The 16518-nt window shown below is 39.2% G+C and overlaps 1 pseudogene; it reads left to right on the top strand.

Moving 5' to 3' along the window:
* The window catches only part of LOC133298714 (uncharacterized), a 112723-nt pseudogene that overhangs the window by 48054 nt on the left and 48151 nt on the right, over nucleotides 1–16518 (top strand).

Genomic DNA, 16518 nt, shown 5'->3' with positions numbered 1-16518 from the left:
AAGAAGGCATGAACCTTTGATAAGAACTGAAAAGGAGAAGCAGCTTAAAAGACCTTCTTCAGAAAAACCTCCCGAGTTAGAACTAAAACCCCTTCCCCAACATTTGAAGTATGCATATTTGGGGAACAACAAAACCCTTCCTGTGATCATTTCTTCATTTCTTACCAAGGAACACGAAGCACTGTTGCTTGACAAGCTAAAAAATACCAAGGAGCCATCGGTTGGACCATAGCTGATCTCAAAGGTATCAATCCCTCATTTTGTATGCATAAAATATTATTGACTGATCATAACAGTTTTTCAGTGGAACATCAAAGAAGATTGAACCCTATAATAAAAGAAGTGGTGAGAAAGTAAGTCATCAAATGGCTGGATGCAGGGATCATATACCCAATATCTGACAGCAGTTGGGTAAGTCCTGTCCAATGAGTCCCTAAAAAGGGAGGCATCACAGTGGAAAAGAATGAAAAGAATGAGCTGATACCCGTGAGAAAGGTTACATGATGGAGAATCTGCCAAGATTACAAGAAGCTCAATAATGCCACCAGGAAGGACCATTTCCCACTCCCTTTTACAGATCAGATGCTGGATCACCTAGCAGGAAAAGAATACTTCTGCTTCCTTGATGGATATTCGGGGTATAATCAAATTGCTTTGGCACCAGAAGATCAACATAAAACCACCTTCACCTGCCCATATGGAACGTTCGCTTTCAGAAGGATGCCCTTCGGGTTATGTAATGCACCAGCAACGTTCCAGAGGTGTATGTTCTTAATCTTTTCCGATCTAATAGGTGAAGGAGTAGAAGTCTTTATGGATGATTTTTCAGTACTGGGGACGTCATATGATCACTGCATGGACAATGTGGAAGAAGTCCTTCAAAGGTGTCTGTCCTCTAATTTAGTGCTTAATTGGGAAAAATGCCACTTCATGGTGAAAGAAGGAATAGTCCTAGACACAAAATTTCTAGAGAAGGACTGGAAGTGGATCAAGCCAAAGTAGAAGCCATAGCAAAAATGCCACCACCAGTAAGTATAGAAACCTTGAGATCTTTTTTAGGGCATGCAGGCTTTTACAGAAGGTTTGTTAAAGATTTTTCCAAAATAGCTAGACCTTTATGCCACTTATTAGAAAAAGATATAAAATTTGAGTTTAACTCTGACTGTGTGAAAGCTTTTGAATCTTTGAAAAATAAGCTCATTACCACGCATGTCATCCAACCTCCAGACTGGAACTTACCCTTTGAACTAATGTGCGATGCAAGTGATCATGCTATTGGGGTAGTTCTGGGCCAGAGGAAGGACAAACTTTTTCGTAGCATATATTATGCCAGTAAAACTCTAAATGAACCTCAGGTGAACTACACAGTCACTGAAATGGAGCTATTGGCTGTAGTATATGCTTGTGAAAAATTCAGGCCTTACATTTTAGGATCAAAAGTTACTGTCCATACTGACCATGCAGCTCTCAAGTAGCTCTTCTCAAAAAGGAAGCAAAACCAAGATTGATAAGATGGGTCCTACTGCTACAAGAGTTCAATCTGGAGATCAAAGAAAGAAAATGATGTGAAAATCAAATTGCAGATCATCTGTCCAGATTGGAACACATTGAAGTGAGGCTACCAATCAAGGAAACGTTCCCTGACGAACAATTGTTTTTCATTAATCACATAGAGACAAATGCTCCTTGGTTTGCTGATATAGCCAACTTCCTTGCAGCAGGGCTGGAACCTTATGAGGTGAATAAAATGCAGAAGAAGAAATTTTTTCACGATTGCAGGAACTACCTCTGGGACGAACCACTACTGTTTAAAAGATGCGCAGACCAAATGATAAGAAGGTGCGTCCATGAAGAAGAACAACCTCAAATCCTTCAACACTGCCATTCGTCCCCATATGGAGGACATCTAGGTGGAATCAGGACTGCCTCCAAGGTTCTTCAGTTAGGTTTTTTTTTGGCCTTCCCTTTTTAAAGATGCACGTCAATATACAAAAAATTGTGATAAATGTCAAAGAGAAGGTAACTTGACTAAACAAAATGAAATGCCCCTCAATTCGATCCTAGAAGTTGAATTATTTGATGTTTGGGGCATTGACTTCATGGGACCTTTTCCTCCTTCGTGTGGGAACAAATTCATATTAATGGTTGTGGATTATGTAAGCAAGTGGGTAGAAGCAGTTGCTTTACCCACTAATGATGCTAAGGTGGTTATAAAATTTTTAAAGAGGAACATATTAACCAGATATGGAACCCCACGTTGTCTCATCAGCGACGGAGGGAAACATTTCATCAACCGCCAACTTGAGAGGTTGTTGGAGAAATATGGAGTCAAACACAAAGTTGCAACCCCATACCATCCACAAACCAGTGGTCTCATCGAAGTCTCTAACCGAGAGGTTAAGAGAATTTTAGAGAAGGTAGTTAATCTTTCTCAAAAAGACTGGTCTCTCAAGTTAGACGAGGCATTATGGGCTTACAAAACAGCATATTAAACACCCTTAGGGTGTTCCCCGTACAGATTGATATTTGGCAAAGCTTGCCACCTCCCATCGAACTGGAGCACAAGGCTTACTGGGCAGTCCACACCCTCAACCTGGATGCAAAAACAGCTGGAGAGAAGAGATTGCTGCAACTCGAAGAGTTAGAGGAGTTTAGAGGGAACACATACGAAAATCATAGATTGTACAAGGAGAAGATGAAGAAGTGGCACGATAAAAGGATCAGGAACAAAGATCTAAAAATCGGCCAGAAGGTGCTACTCTTCAACTCCAGACTCCGACTGTTCCCAGGTAAACTCAAATCATGATGGACTAGGCTATATCAAATTATTAACGATGCAGGAAACAGAACTTTCGAAATCCAAGCAGAACATGGCCGTTCCTTCAAGGTAAATGGGCACAGGTTGAAGCTATACAATGATGAAACCTTTGATGAAAAAGAGGAAAGTATCCCTCTTTCTGAAACTCCTTGAGCGGTAAGTACCATGTCTAGCTAAAGACATTAAACTAAGCGCTGACTGGGAGGCAACCCAGTAGATACATTTGCTCTCTAACAAAGAGCAAAGTTTTGGGGTGGTTATCCATAACCACACAGCTCCCGAAAAGAGGGAACGTCTGATGTTCCTCTCCAAAAAGTCCAAATAAAGTACGTTCCAGGAACGTAGTTTTGGGGTGGTCCCTAACCACAGACCTCCACAATGAGAAGGAGAAACCCTCTTATTTATCTTAGCTTAGCTTATTTTAAATTCTGTTTTTAATTTGGTTTCTTTCCGTTCCCTTGTAATTAATCTTTTTGCAATGAAAAAGACCTTTTTTTATCAAACTATTTGGTATATACATGCATTTCAGTTGTAGTATTAAGACTGCCCAATTCTTTTGGATTAACTAACATACATGAAACACAAAGTCACTGACTAATCATGCTAGTTCTTTCTCTGAGTACTTGAAAATAGAATCAGTGCAGGGAATTTAATCCTCAGATTTTTGAAAGAAGCTGATCTGTGTGAACTCAAACTGGTAAAGAACGGAAAAATGCCAAACACCTACTTCTGAGAGCGTTCTCGAGGTGTAACCACAATGAAACTTCTCAGCTTGCCTTGATGCTGTAAGTACTGATGAAGACAGATGAATTCTGCTGTCAAGGATCAAAACAGAATCACACACTCACCTCACCTCCATTATACACCATCTGGTCAATCAGAAAGAACAAGGAACGTACCCAACAATGAACCAAAAGGGGACAGAACAAAAACAAAGAAAAGGGGAACAACCATTCAAAAGAATTCAAGAAAAACCAGAAAACCTTCCTCCAAAGGGGGAAAAAAGTTCAAGAAAAGGTGTTCCCTCAAAATAAGAAAAAGTCCAAGTTCAAAGGGACAAAGGCTAAATATTCCTTGATCCCACAAATCAGGCCACCACTTCTTCCACAGTTCCATACACTTACCTATCAAAGAAATCCTTGGAACAGAAGACAACTATACTTCATAGGAACGCAGCATAAAGGCAAGTTCTGAAGAATCACATCCAGGAATGGACAGAGCAAACACCAACCCATGAGTGACAGTGAGACAAGAGATCAGCAACCTTCTCTTATCTGGGGACAAAATACTCTTACTGTTTACTATGGAGAGTAGTTTATTTTCTGAAAAGTTCATGGTTGCTCACTGGCTCAAGTTCCTTTCTGTTATTCTATTCTTTTAAATTGGGCAGACCAATACAATATTTCTGAGTTGTTTGAGGACAACCAACAGTTTAGTTTTGGGGTGTTTGATGGGACGTAAATTCGATCCCATCTAAGCCCATTTTGACGGCAAAATACCATACGTTCCCTCCTCTGATGAGCAACTTCAGCATGAAAATCACTTGTTTTACACATTTGTGTCAAAAACACAATGGGGGAACGGATGGTAACGTATTCTTTTAAAATATATTAAAAAGGGAACAGACTGAGACGCATTTAATGCACCTGCTCCATTCTTTTAATGCTTATGTACACTTTGCAGGTAACGTAGAGTTAAAAACTTCTAAAAAGCAAGGCGGTGCACCAACTGAGCAGCTGGAAACGTGAAGAGCAGGGAATAAAGAGTTCTCATTGGCTGAAAAGAGAAGCAAAACATGGGAAGGCCTGAAAACTACGGCTAATCATCATCAAACCTTGTTCCATCCAGCAATTTGCACAGCTTCCATACTCTTCTGCCACCGTCCCGTCCCCTCATTCAAGCAACTTGCTCCAAAGGATTTACAAGCTTGCCACTCTCCTTCCATCTATAAATAGGACCACCCTCATACAAAAACATCATCGGATTCTTGTGGGATTAAAGTCCAGAAGGAAGAAGGATCACCTAGTAGTAGTAGTAGTCAGTAACTTAGTTTAATTTTAAGTTGTAACTGTAGTTAAGTGACAACCCCTTTTCTCTTCTCTGTAAACAACCATCAAGACTCCTCACGAGCAAATACCCATCTTTCTCCATTTTCTGTTTCTTTTTGTAAACTGTCTTTTAATTTAATATAAGTATTTTTCTCTTCGTTCCAATCGTTATCTCTTGACTGAATCTCGGGTCTATGTGATCTCTGTTGAGAATAATTATGTTTAAACTATCAGCCATGAACTGAACTATCTGTGGAACGGGTAAACCGTGAAACTCTTAAAGAACTATTTTCAAAACTCTTGACCGAAGCTTTTTTGTATTTCTTTGGCTAAGTAAGCTATATTCATTGTGCGCCAATGGAAATTGGGTACATATTGAGAAAGTAACTTCCACAAGGAAGGGATTTCAGACAACTTAGCCATTGGGGGAAGGTAGATGTCATGGCAAAAACGCTGCTGGTCACCTTAGGAATAAGGGGCCAACTCGTCCATTTTAAGGTTCTGAACTAAGTACCTGTTGGAGTCAAGGGAGCCATAGGAATATGGAAACTTGTGAGCCATCTAGACCATGAGCTGAGGAATCAGTGTTGGCAGGTAAAGAAACTGGGACAAAGCCAAAAGGTGCTAAGTCTTGAGCAGAGAAAATAGCCCCTTTAAGAGTGAAGCAGTGAATCTATTCCTTCTGTTAAACTGTTTTAACCACCATCCTGTTGTCTCTTGATTATAGTTATTTCTATTTTAGTAGTTTTATTTTAATTCATTTAGCACTTATAAAACTCCAATGATTGTTATCTCACCTTCTTCTAAACAGGAAGGATCACATACATAACGCAGCGAGCAACTGTTTGCCATCAGATTGAACCTACTTTTCCTGAGGAACGTTGTCAAGACAGTAGGGAACGTTTGACCCGACAGTTCATTTACTAACTTTTCTTCTCATTTTCACTCTTTATAAACAGTGATAAAACAATAATTAGCACTCTATCCTCGTGGGAACGATAATTTGAGCATTAATACTCCCTTTATTACTTGATGCGTGCACTTGCGCACTTAGGTTGGAACTAAGGGACGAATCTGTGTTCTGCAAGAACAGAGAAACATCCCTTATCAGAACTTATATTTTTCCACCATCAGCAAACTACCCAACAGTAGCTGAGACGACGACGAAGGTAGCTGGTAGTTCCACTTCTTGGAGAGACAGGAAGTTTGGGAACAAGGGCAAAGGAAAGTAGTTGGCAACTCGGCAAGCGCCGAATCAGTTCAAGAGGATTTCTGCTCAGGGGAGTGCAGCGAGACCTCCTGCTCCCAGGTGTTCGGGATGCGGGAAGACTTATTTTGGACCGTGTTCTACCGGTCAGTTGATTTGTTTTCAGTGTGCAAGGAGGGCCACTTCTCCATAGATTGTCCGTCGGCGACGGCGAGAGAGGCTGCAGTTCAGGCAGTGCCACTACAGATGGTTCCCTTCCACCTACTTCGGCACCGGAAGTGCCCCCGTCTACAGGACGTGTTTATACCCTGGATCGTCAGCAGTCGGACCGAGCTCCGAACCTGGTTAGAGGTACTGTTACTATTGGTGCATCATCTGTTGATGTCTTGTTTGACTCTGGGGCTACGCATTCTTTTGTTGTAACCCCGATTGCTGTGGGGCTTGAGTTGCCCATGTCTGTGCTTTCTCCACCGTTGTGGGTGACCACTTCCACAAGAGAAAATTGTGATTCTACCACTGTACATCGAAATGTCGTGTTTCAGTGGGAGGGCCATGAGTTCTTGGTAGATCTGATAGGATTGCCGATGGCCAACTTGGAAATTATTCTGGGCATGGATTGGTTTTCCAGGAATTGTGTGATGATTGACTATTGTGCCAAGCGTGTGGTGATGTCTCCATGTGATTCCACAGCCAGTTCCTCGCCGCACATTTCGTTGCTGCAGGCTAGGAGAGCCTTGAGAGCAGGGGCATTTGGATATGTCATGTTGAGAGGTTTGGTGAGTGGGACACAGGAGGATATCACTGGCATTCCTGTGGTGAGGGAATACCTCGAGGTGTTTCCTGAGGAGATTCCTGAGTTTCCGCCACAGAGGGAGATAGAGTTCTCCATTTATCTGTTGCCTGGTGTGGGGCCTATTTCATTAGCTCTATACCGGATGTCGCCACCGGAGCTGGCAGAGCTGAAGAAGCATATTGAGGATCTTTCAGCAAAAGACTTCATTCGACCGAGTGTTTCCCCTTGGGGAGCACCGATCATCTTTGTGAAGAAGAAGGACGGGACAATGCGATTGTTCACCGACTACAGGCAGCTGAACAAGGTGACGATCAAGAACAAGTATCCCCTCCCTCGGATTGACGATCTGTTGGATCAGCTCAGGGGTGCTTGCGTTTATTCTAAGATTGATCTCCAGTCCGGATACCATTAGATTCGGGTGAAGCCGGAGGATGTCCCTAAGACCGCGTTTCGTTCGAGATACGGTCACTTTGAATATTTGGTGATTCCCTTTGGACTCACCAATGCACCTGCTGTGTTCATGGATTACATGAACCGGATTTTTCAGCCGTACTTGGATCAGTTTGTGATCGTCTTCATTGACGATATTTTGATTTACTCCAAGACGGAGGAGGAGCATGTAGAGCATCTGAGGATTGTTCTGCAAATGCTGAAGGAGAAGAAGCTGTATGCGAAGCTTTCAAAGTGTGAGTTTTGGCTCAAGTCTGTGAAGTTTCTTGGGCATGTTATTTTTGCTGAAGGAGTTGCAGTGGATCCGAATAAGATTGAGGCCGTACTGGATTGGGAGAGGCCCAAGACAGTTACGGATGTGAGGAGCTTTCTGGGTTTGGCAGGTTACTATCGGAGGTTCATCAAGGGTTTCTCCACGATGGTTCTCCCTTTGACTCGCCTTACTCGGAAGGAGACTCTATTTTTCTGGACTCACGAGTGTGAGGAATGCTTTCAGGAGTTGAAGGAGAGACTGCCTACTGCTCGTGTGTTGGTCCTTCCTGATCCTGCGCTTGAGATTGAGCTTTACACCGACGCCTCCGGGAAGGGGCTAGGTTGTGTGTTGATGAAGTTGGGCAAAGTGATTGCCTATGCTTCGAGGCAGCTGAAGCCTCATGAGGAGAACTACCCTACTCATGACTTGGAGTTGGCTGCGATTGTGTTTGCTTTCAAGATTTGGAGGTATTATCTTTGTGGTTTGAAGTTTGTGGTGTACAGTGACCACAAGAGTTTGAAGTATCTTTTCGACTAGAAGAAGCTGAACATGAGGCAGAGAAGATGGATGGAGTTCATAAAGGATTACGACTTTCAGTTGAAGTACCATCCTGGCAAGGCCAATGTGGTAGCTGATGCTTTGAACCGGAAACCCGAGAGCTCATACAGTTTGTTACTTGGTAACTTTGAGGTGGTTGAGAAGTTCCGAAACCTGGCAGTGACTGCTCCGCGTGAGGGTGTACTGCTCGAGCTGGAAGCAGCAGATGTTGTGAATGAGCTATTAGAAAAGATCAAAGAGGCACAAGTTCAGAGATAGTGTCTGGATTATGTGAAGAACCAAGACGGTGTGTCTTGGAATGATGATGGACTTCTTTTGTTTCAACAGGGGTTCGTGGTTACTCGAGGTCCGTTGACCGATGAGGTTATGGCAGAAGCCCATAAGGGCCAGTTTTCTATCCACCCTGGTGCTACTAAGATGTACCAAGACCTGAAGAAGAACTTCTGGTGGTCGGGCATGAAGAAAGATGTTGTTGTCTTTGTGTCCAAGTGTTTGGTTTGCCAGAAGGTGAAGATTGAACATCAAAGACCGTCTGGTGAACTTCAACCTCTTGAAGTACCACAGTGGAAGTGGGAAGGTATTTCCATGGACTTCGTGGTGGGATTTCTGAAGACTCAGGCGGGTTGTGACTCTATCTCGGTCATTGTGGACAGACTGACGAAGTCTGCCCATTTTCTTCCAGTGAAGGTGAGCTTCACTATAGAGCAGTTGGCCAAGCTTTATGTTCGCGAGATTGTGAGGCTTCACGGGGTGCCCAAGAATATCATCAGTGATAGGGACCCCAAGTTCACATCTCGGTTCTGGGAGGCGCTGCAGGAGGCTTTTGGTACGCAGTTGAGATTGAGTACCGCCTATCACCCTCAGATTGATGAACAGACTGAGAGGACCATCCAGACCTTGGAGGACATGTTGCGAGCTTAGACGTTAGAGCAGGGCTCGGCATGGGATAGGTACATTCCGTTGGTTGAGTTTTCTTACAACAACAGCTTTCATGCTAGCCTAGGCATGGCGCCCTACGAAGCACTTTATGGTAGGAGGTGTCGGACTCCTACTTGTTGGTCTGAGGTTGGGGACAAGGAGCTTTTTGGTTTGGACTTTTTCCAAGATACCACCCAACAAATCCAGTTGATCCGTGAAAAGTTGAAACAGGCGCAGAATCGCCAGAAGAGCTACTATGATGTCAAGCATCGTCCACTGGAGTTCAATGAGGGTGAGCACGTGTTTGTGAGACTTTCACCTGTCACCAGTGTTGGTCGGGCACTCAGAGTGAGGAAGCTGAGCCCGCGATATATTGGGCCATACCAGATCATCGGTAGTGTAGGACCAGTTGCCTACCGGCTTGCCTTGCCTCCGAACTTGGCCAACATCCACGACGTGTTTCACGTGTCTCAGCTTCAGAAGTACATAGCAGATCCTTCGCACGTGGTGCGACCTGATGATGTGGAGGTTCGGGAGAACCTAAAGACTCCCGTCAGACCACTCAAGATTCTCGATCGTGGCAAGAAGCAGCTGAGGAGCAAGATCATTTCGATGGTCAAAGTGCAATGGACCGGAAGAACTCCTGATGAGTGTACTTGGGAACGTGAGGACGAGCTTCTCTGGCAGTACCCCAAGTTTCGAGACAGGTATATTTTCTGATTTTGAGGACAAAATTCTAAAAAGGTGGGGTGAATGTAAGAACCTGCACCGTTAATTAAGGAAATTAAGTAATTAATTATGTTAAATTAGGAAATAATTCCATAATTGACCCTAATAATTATTAAGAGGCTTTCATAATTATGATAAGTGATTAAGAATGCTGAAAGTCGCTTTTCGGAAGAAAAGTGCAGATATCGGTTCTGCTAGTCGGTATAAATGCATACTGAAAAAGTATCCTGGAAAATTATAATAAGTGCAAGATAATTCCTAGAATAATATATATGACTTGTAAAACGATTTTCAAGTTAAAATAATGAGAACTGGTGCCAGAAACTGATACTGATTATGAAAAGCGCGTACCGGAAAGGTGCTCCGAAAAATATAATAAAAATATGATAATTCTTGTAAAGTTGAGTAGGTTAAGAATCTAAAGTTTGGGATTAAAATGCTAAGCGTAGCAATTAAAGTTAATACTGTTTATTTAAGACTTAAACCGCTATATATAGGCTCTTTTCGCCCAAAACCCTAGGCCATAACAGATTTCCTACGTGAGTTTCTTCTGAACCTTGAGCCTCCAAGATGCCACCTTGCTCTCCTCCAAGAAAATTCAACAAAGAACCACCTTTTCTCTTTGAATCTTCTTCTAAATGTGCTAAACACTTGGGTGTGAGCTTAGTGAGGGAGAGAGGCACCCTTTTTTGAGTTGTGCGTTCTGTATATTGGTGGTCTAAGTGATGACTTCATAGTGTGGGTGGTGGAAGCCTTGGTCTTGACATTTTGAGCTTCAAAGTGTCACCTTTGTGAAGAAAAGAGTCATCTTGTTGTGCATTTTCGTGGCCCTTGGTTGCTGCACAGTGGAGTGGTGTAGGGAGCTCCATTTCCCTGCCATTTTCTGTTTTGAGAAGCTTGGTAAGCATACTCAACCTTTGATCTTGAGTTATTGGTTAAAAATGGAACCTTGATGCATGTAATGGGCTTAAGATGATAACCTAATGTTGGGTAATGTCTAACACACCTAGAAATGCATGTTTTAGTGTCTTTAATCAGTAAAAACCCAACCTTGGAAGGATATCTTCACGAAATGCAGAAACTGCATTCTGTCGTGAAATATCCGGATATTGATATCCGGATATGGGGATCTGGATATCCGGATATTGGATATCCGGATATGCCCCCGAGGAATATCCGGATATTCTGGGATTTCGTAGAACAGTAGCTGTGATGTGTGTACAGTAGGCTATTAGGGGTTTGGGGACCCTAGATTGATGAAGTTGAACTTCTGTAATTAATGAACTAAGTCAGAATCATGTGATTAAAGGCTTGTGGCTTTGTTAGAAGCCTTAAGACGTAAAACATAAAGGAAAGACGTTGTCTTTAAGTGTATGCTTGTAGAGTTTGATTAATGATGTATTATTGGTCCATAACAGATTGTGATACTGTTGTGTTTGGGCTTTGAGATTGTGGACTCTTGGCTGAGATAGCTAGCTTGCAAGGTAAGCTTTCGTGTCCTCGGTTTAGCCATGTTGTGGTTCCACCATGTCCCATGGGAGTATGGTTATATGCATGCTGTGTTACATGCTTTTGATGTTTTGGAAATGCTATTGAGTTGTTATATGCTAGTGCCTTTATGATAAGTATGTGGTGTTCCACCTATACGGTAAGCCTAAGTATATGGTACATACAATATGGTGAGGCAGTGGGTGAGGTGCAAGCGGTGTTCCTTGTACTACATGTAGGTATAGACGTATTCCTGCATTTCTCTGGCTAGTGAAATAGTTTAAACACACATAGCATGAATATCTGTTGCACTGCATAGTTTTGGAACTTATATTGATATAAATGCTTTTAGAACTTATATTGCACATGTAAGTGAGCTTGGGGTGGAAGATCCTTGAGGACCCCTTATCTTACTGAGATTTCTTGTTTAGAGATCTCACCCCGCGTTTGGAGAATGCTTATTTCAAGATCAGGTAATGTGGGGGTTGAGGCCCCAGGCGGCAGGAGGCCGGAGCTGAGTTAGATATTGATGATATTATATGCTGACATGTTGGATGCTGGATATGCTTGCTGCTTTTATGCTTTTAGCTTCATTTTATGATTTTGGATTATCTTGTTGGGACTCTGTCGTTATGTTGTTGATTTCGGGAGCATGGGGATTGTCCATGCCACTTAGACTGGGTTATGTCTTGTTTTATTTATAGTTGTATTAATGTATCAGGATATTGTCCGGATTACGTGATGTAATGTCGTGACTTAGATACTCACTTTATACCTATATTCTGAGGTATTTCAGTTAGATGTTTATTGCAATTTACATACAGGCGATATTTTATGAAATTGATTAAGTAATCAACTTGGCTAAGTATAATGACGTCATATTGAAAAGAAAAAGATTTTCCGCATTTTTAATTAAGCGCAGCTTAATACGATAATATGATAACATTACCGGGGATACACGGGGTGTTACACCCTCCATGGAAAATGACCAAGCATGTGGCTAGTTGGGTGCCAATGGATATTTATCTGATAGTATGTTTAGTTTTTATCATGCTATAGTTATGTATTTTGAGATTATGTTAATTGTGTAATAATGCTCATGACTTGTATTTGATGAGCTTATGGAGAATTATGTATTGGATATGTATTTGTTTAGATGCATGTGTTTTTTATATGAACATGTTGTAATTGATGTTTAGTTTTGGGCATGGAGCCTTATGTATGTATTAACCCACTGAGGGGATCACAGTCTGTGTGGGACTTGTGAGATGTCTGTTTATATAAATTGGGTCTATTAGGATTGTATTATTTAGTGAGATTCTTATCACTCAAATATTCGTAAAACAACCGTTATGCTGCCGTGAGACTCTAGCAGAAATGATACTTGTTATTATATCCGGTTAGTCAATGGTACAGATAATGGCTAATGAGAATAGTTAGTAGATGTATGTTTTAGGATCACCTTTACGCAATATCTCATGTGAACAATTTTAGAAATGATTTTAGAAATATTTTTGGAAAAAGTTAACTCATATTTTTATAAGACGATTTTATATTTAATAAAATAAAGTCTTCCGCTGTGTTCGCTAAATATGATGTATGCTAACAACCAAAGTACTACGGGGTGTTACAGTGGTAAGTATAACCGGCCCGTAGACAAAAACTGCTAGACATATTTTCTTCTAGGAAAAAAAAACCTCAAGTTAGCTTTGTTATCTCTAAATCTTCTCTATTCTATGTAATTTTGACATATTTTTTGAGATTGACTAATCAAAATATGTATTCCAACCTCATTTGAAATTTAAAAATTAGAAAGAAAAAAGAAACTCCAATCCAACTTATTCTTTTTTTTTTTTTTTTGTATATACCAATCCAACTTCTTTTGAAACCTGAAATCCATTTTTTTTCAATCACATTTATTTTACTCAAATGCTTGCTGAAACAATTAAGAATTGCACCCCAAAAACTCATTCGTAATAATCTCTCTATAAATTGTAAAATATAGATTTAAAGAGAGAATGCAAACGGCATTTGGCTCATGTATGTGGCCAACTTTATACTCCATAACTATTGGAAAGTGATTTGTAATTGTACTATAGATTCTTGTTAAGGTTGAAGATTTGTTTTGATCTTAGAATTCAAAGAACTTACATTCACGCAAAACTTTTTTAATTTTTTTTTTATTAAACTAAAAGAAAGTATATATACATAGAAAAACTTAATCAGAAAAAAATAATTAAAAATGACAAATGAAGAAGGACACTTACGTAATAAAAAAAGATATGAATTATGATAAAAAAAAAATTAAGTGATTCTGAAATAATAAAACTCAAAATTAATAAATACAGGAAAAATATAATAAATTTTTTTGAATTACCAAATCAGTAGAAAATCAACGATAAATGAACGTCATAGGCCGGTCATATTCAGTGAGCGCAGTTATGTCTTCGTAGCTCTAGTTTACAAAATGAGATCTGGTAAATCAAATACCGCCAAATCCAACAAACTCATTTTTGTGGTAGATTGCAAATTTCTACATGTTGTTGATCCAAAGCTTTTACCTGGTAAAGAAAAAGCGTCGTAGTTTACCCCGTTGCAAAACAAGAATACGGGGACATTGATCATATTGTTCTCTTTTTGAGAATAATATATCTGAATGTCATGGAGTATAAATTTTATTTCAAATTGGCACGACACCATAGTCACTGAGATTCTTAGTTACTATGGACAGAACACGTATCACTCTCTCAGAAGTTGGAAAAGCCTTACAGGGTTGCACCAAAGTAGCTACCTTAGGTAGCTATTTGGGTTAAATGACAAACACATCACTCATTTGCCCAAAATAGCCGTGCTGTGTAGTGAGTATGAATTATTTTTTTTAAATTGGCAGGCCCATGGGATCAAAGTCCCTGAGAAAGCCAGCAAATTTGGCCTAGTCTAGCAGTCCACGGTGCAGGTATTGCAGAAATTTTACAGGACCAAAGTCGTTGAAACATTTGCTACTATGGCCCTTTCATTAACACATGGGCAATCAACACCAACCCAACTTGTAAGGCTTTTTCAGCCATGGACAATCAACACATAGTCGCTAAAGATGCCATGACAGTAAAGATGCCGTGACAGTTTGAAATTTTTTTTACAATTTAAGACATTCAAGTATATTATTATGCAAAAAGTACAGTTCGATCAATGTCTCAAAAAATGTGTGCCACATTAAACAAACTCATATTTTATTTTATTTTTTAGTACAAAAACAAACTCATTGTGACGTAGAATGCAAACGTCAATGGGTTGCGTCAATACCATGAGCTGTGCAGACTGCACCAAACAATTAATTGGTCATTATTATTTATGGTACAATCATCTGCCACAATTGTTGAAATAACATGCTAAAATGTCGCATCATGGAATCAATCATGCACACTATTAAGTTCCGTGTTGACAGGATAGTTATCAATGGAAACAGATCCTCGTATATTTTATTTAATTTAACATGCAAGAATTTTAATTATATAAATGTCAATTAATCATAATAATTTTGTAATTATCTATGTCTTTATATTTTCTCTTTTTCTTTATTATTATTCATTTTATATAATTATAATTTTTTTGCATAATATAATTATATTAATTAATATATTAGAGGATCCAATGTCATATCAATAGACTAATGCTGCAAACTAAACAACAAAATTGCTTCTTATTGGAACGCGTGTCAAATTCTTGTTGATCCGTCCCTCATCTATGTATAAACCTCTTCCCTCCCCCTTCTCCCCTGTATTGTACGGACACTGTTATGGAGTAGCATCCTATGATACCCTTCCACATAATATTGAAAAAAATAAGAATGAAAGAATTTTGTTTTCATAATTGCATACATAGTGTAAATCTGATCTTTATAATAAGTTTTGGGTTCGTTTTTTCTGCAGTTATTGCAGATAAGTTATATGCAGTAAGTCCAATACGATGTTGTTTTGGAGAAGAAATTATGATATTTTTATAATTTTAATTTATTTCAGGATTTTAATTGTTTTTATATTTATAATTTTTTAAGATTTCAATATCAAAATGACGTCGTTTTGGAAAAAAAATATAGATAATTTATCTGCAGTAACTGCATAAATATTTTTCCCATAAGTTTTTTAGTGTCTTTACTTTTTCTGATTTAAATAAAATTTTATAGTATTAGTTCTTATATTTTCAATTATTTAAATAATTTAATAAATAAAAGTTATAGGAACTAGTTTGCAAGAAAAACAATCCTTTATGATTTAGAGTTATAGAAATTAAAATGTAAATACCTAAAAAAATTAATACTTTTTAAAACAAAAAATGAAAAATAAAATAAAAAACTAATCATTTTGAAAATTATTTATTTTTTAAATTATAATCACTGTCTTCTCAAAAATACTCTTTCAATAAAATTAATCATAAATTATTTTAAATATAAAATAGTCTCAACCAATCTTTCACATCCACTAATTTGGTTAGAAGTTTCCTTGCTGAACACTAGTGGTATGAGTGTGTGTAACAGAACGTGTGTAATTATGTTCGATTCGTGTAATTCCCCCCCAAAAAAAGTTTCCTTGCTTTGACTATTCCGATTCCTGACATACGATGTGTTTCATCTTTTCAAGGAATAAATCGGTACAAGGGGGATCAAATATTTGGCGGACCGGCTCATGCGAGCAAGGGTAGAGAGAAGAAGAGAAATGAATAAATCTTTAGTACTACTATTGTATTAAAGATTCAATGTATTTCATTAATGAAAATATTACATATCAGTTAAAATTCGTTTTTTTTTGTCAAATTCTTTTTCTCTCCTCTGATGTGTAATATTCTCATTGATGGAATACACTGAATCTAGGTACAATAGTAGTACCAAATGTTTATTCAAGAGAAAAGGATCATGTAATTAATTTCTTACAAGAAAGCAAATATTTGGTAGACCCGGCTCATGTGAGCCGGGCAGAGAGAGAGAAGAGATGAGAGAGAAAGGGATCATACAATTAATTTTCTACAAGGGAGCAAAATTTGGTGGACCCGACTCATGTGAGCCGAGCAGAGAGAAATAAGAAGAGAGAGGAGAGAGAAAGAAAGAAGAAGTAGAGAGAAAGTGACCATGCAATTAATTTCCTATAAGGGAGCAAATATTTGGTGGACCCGGCTCATGTGAGTCGGGGCAAAGAGAAAGAAGAATTGTGTAAATAGGTTATTTTTTTTCATTAGTTTGTTTTTTCTACAAATAATATAGAT

The sequence above is a fragment of the Gastrolobium bilobum genome, unplaced genomic scaffold, assembly GCF_033153095.1.
Source record: "Gastrolobium bilobum isolate Gb01-03AN ecotype WA unplaced genomic scaffold, APGP_CSIRO_Gbil_v1 utg17211, whole genome shotgun sequence".
NCBI lineage: Eukaryota > Viridiplantae > Streptophyta > Magnoliopsida > Fabales > Fabaceae > Gastrolobium > Gastrolobium bilobum.
Note: the sequence above shows the minus strand (reverse complement) of the source record. Positions and strands in the feature narration are given on the sequence as shown.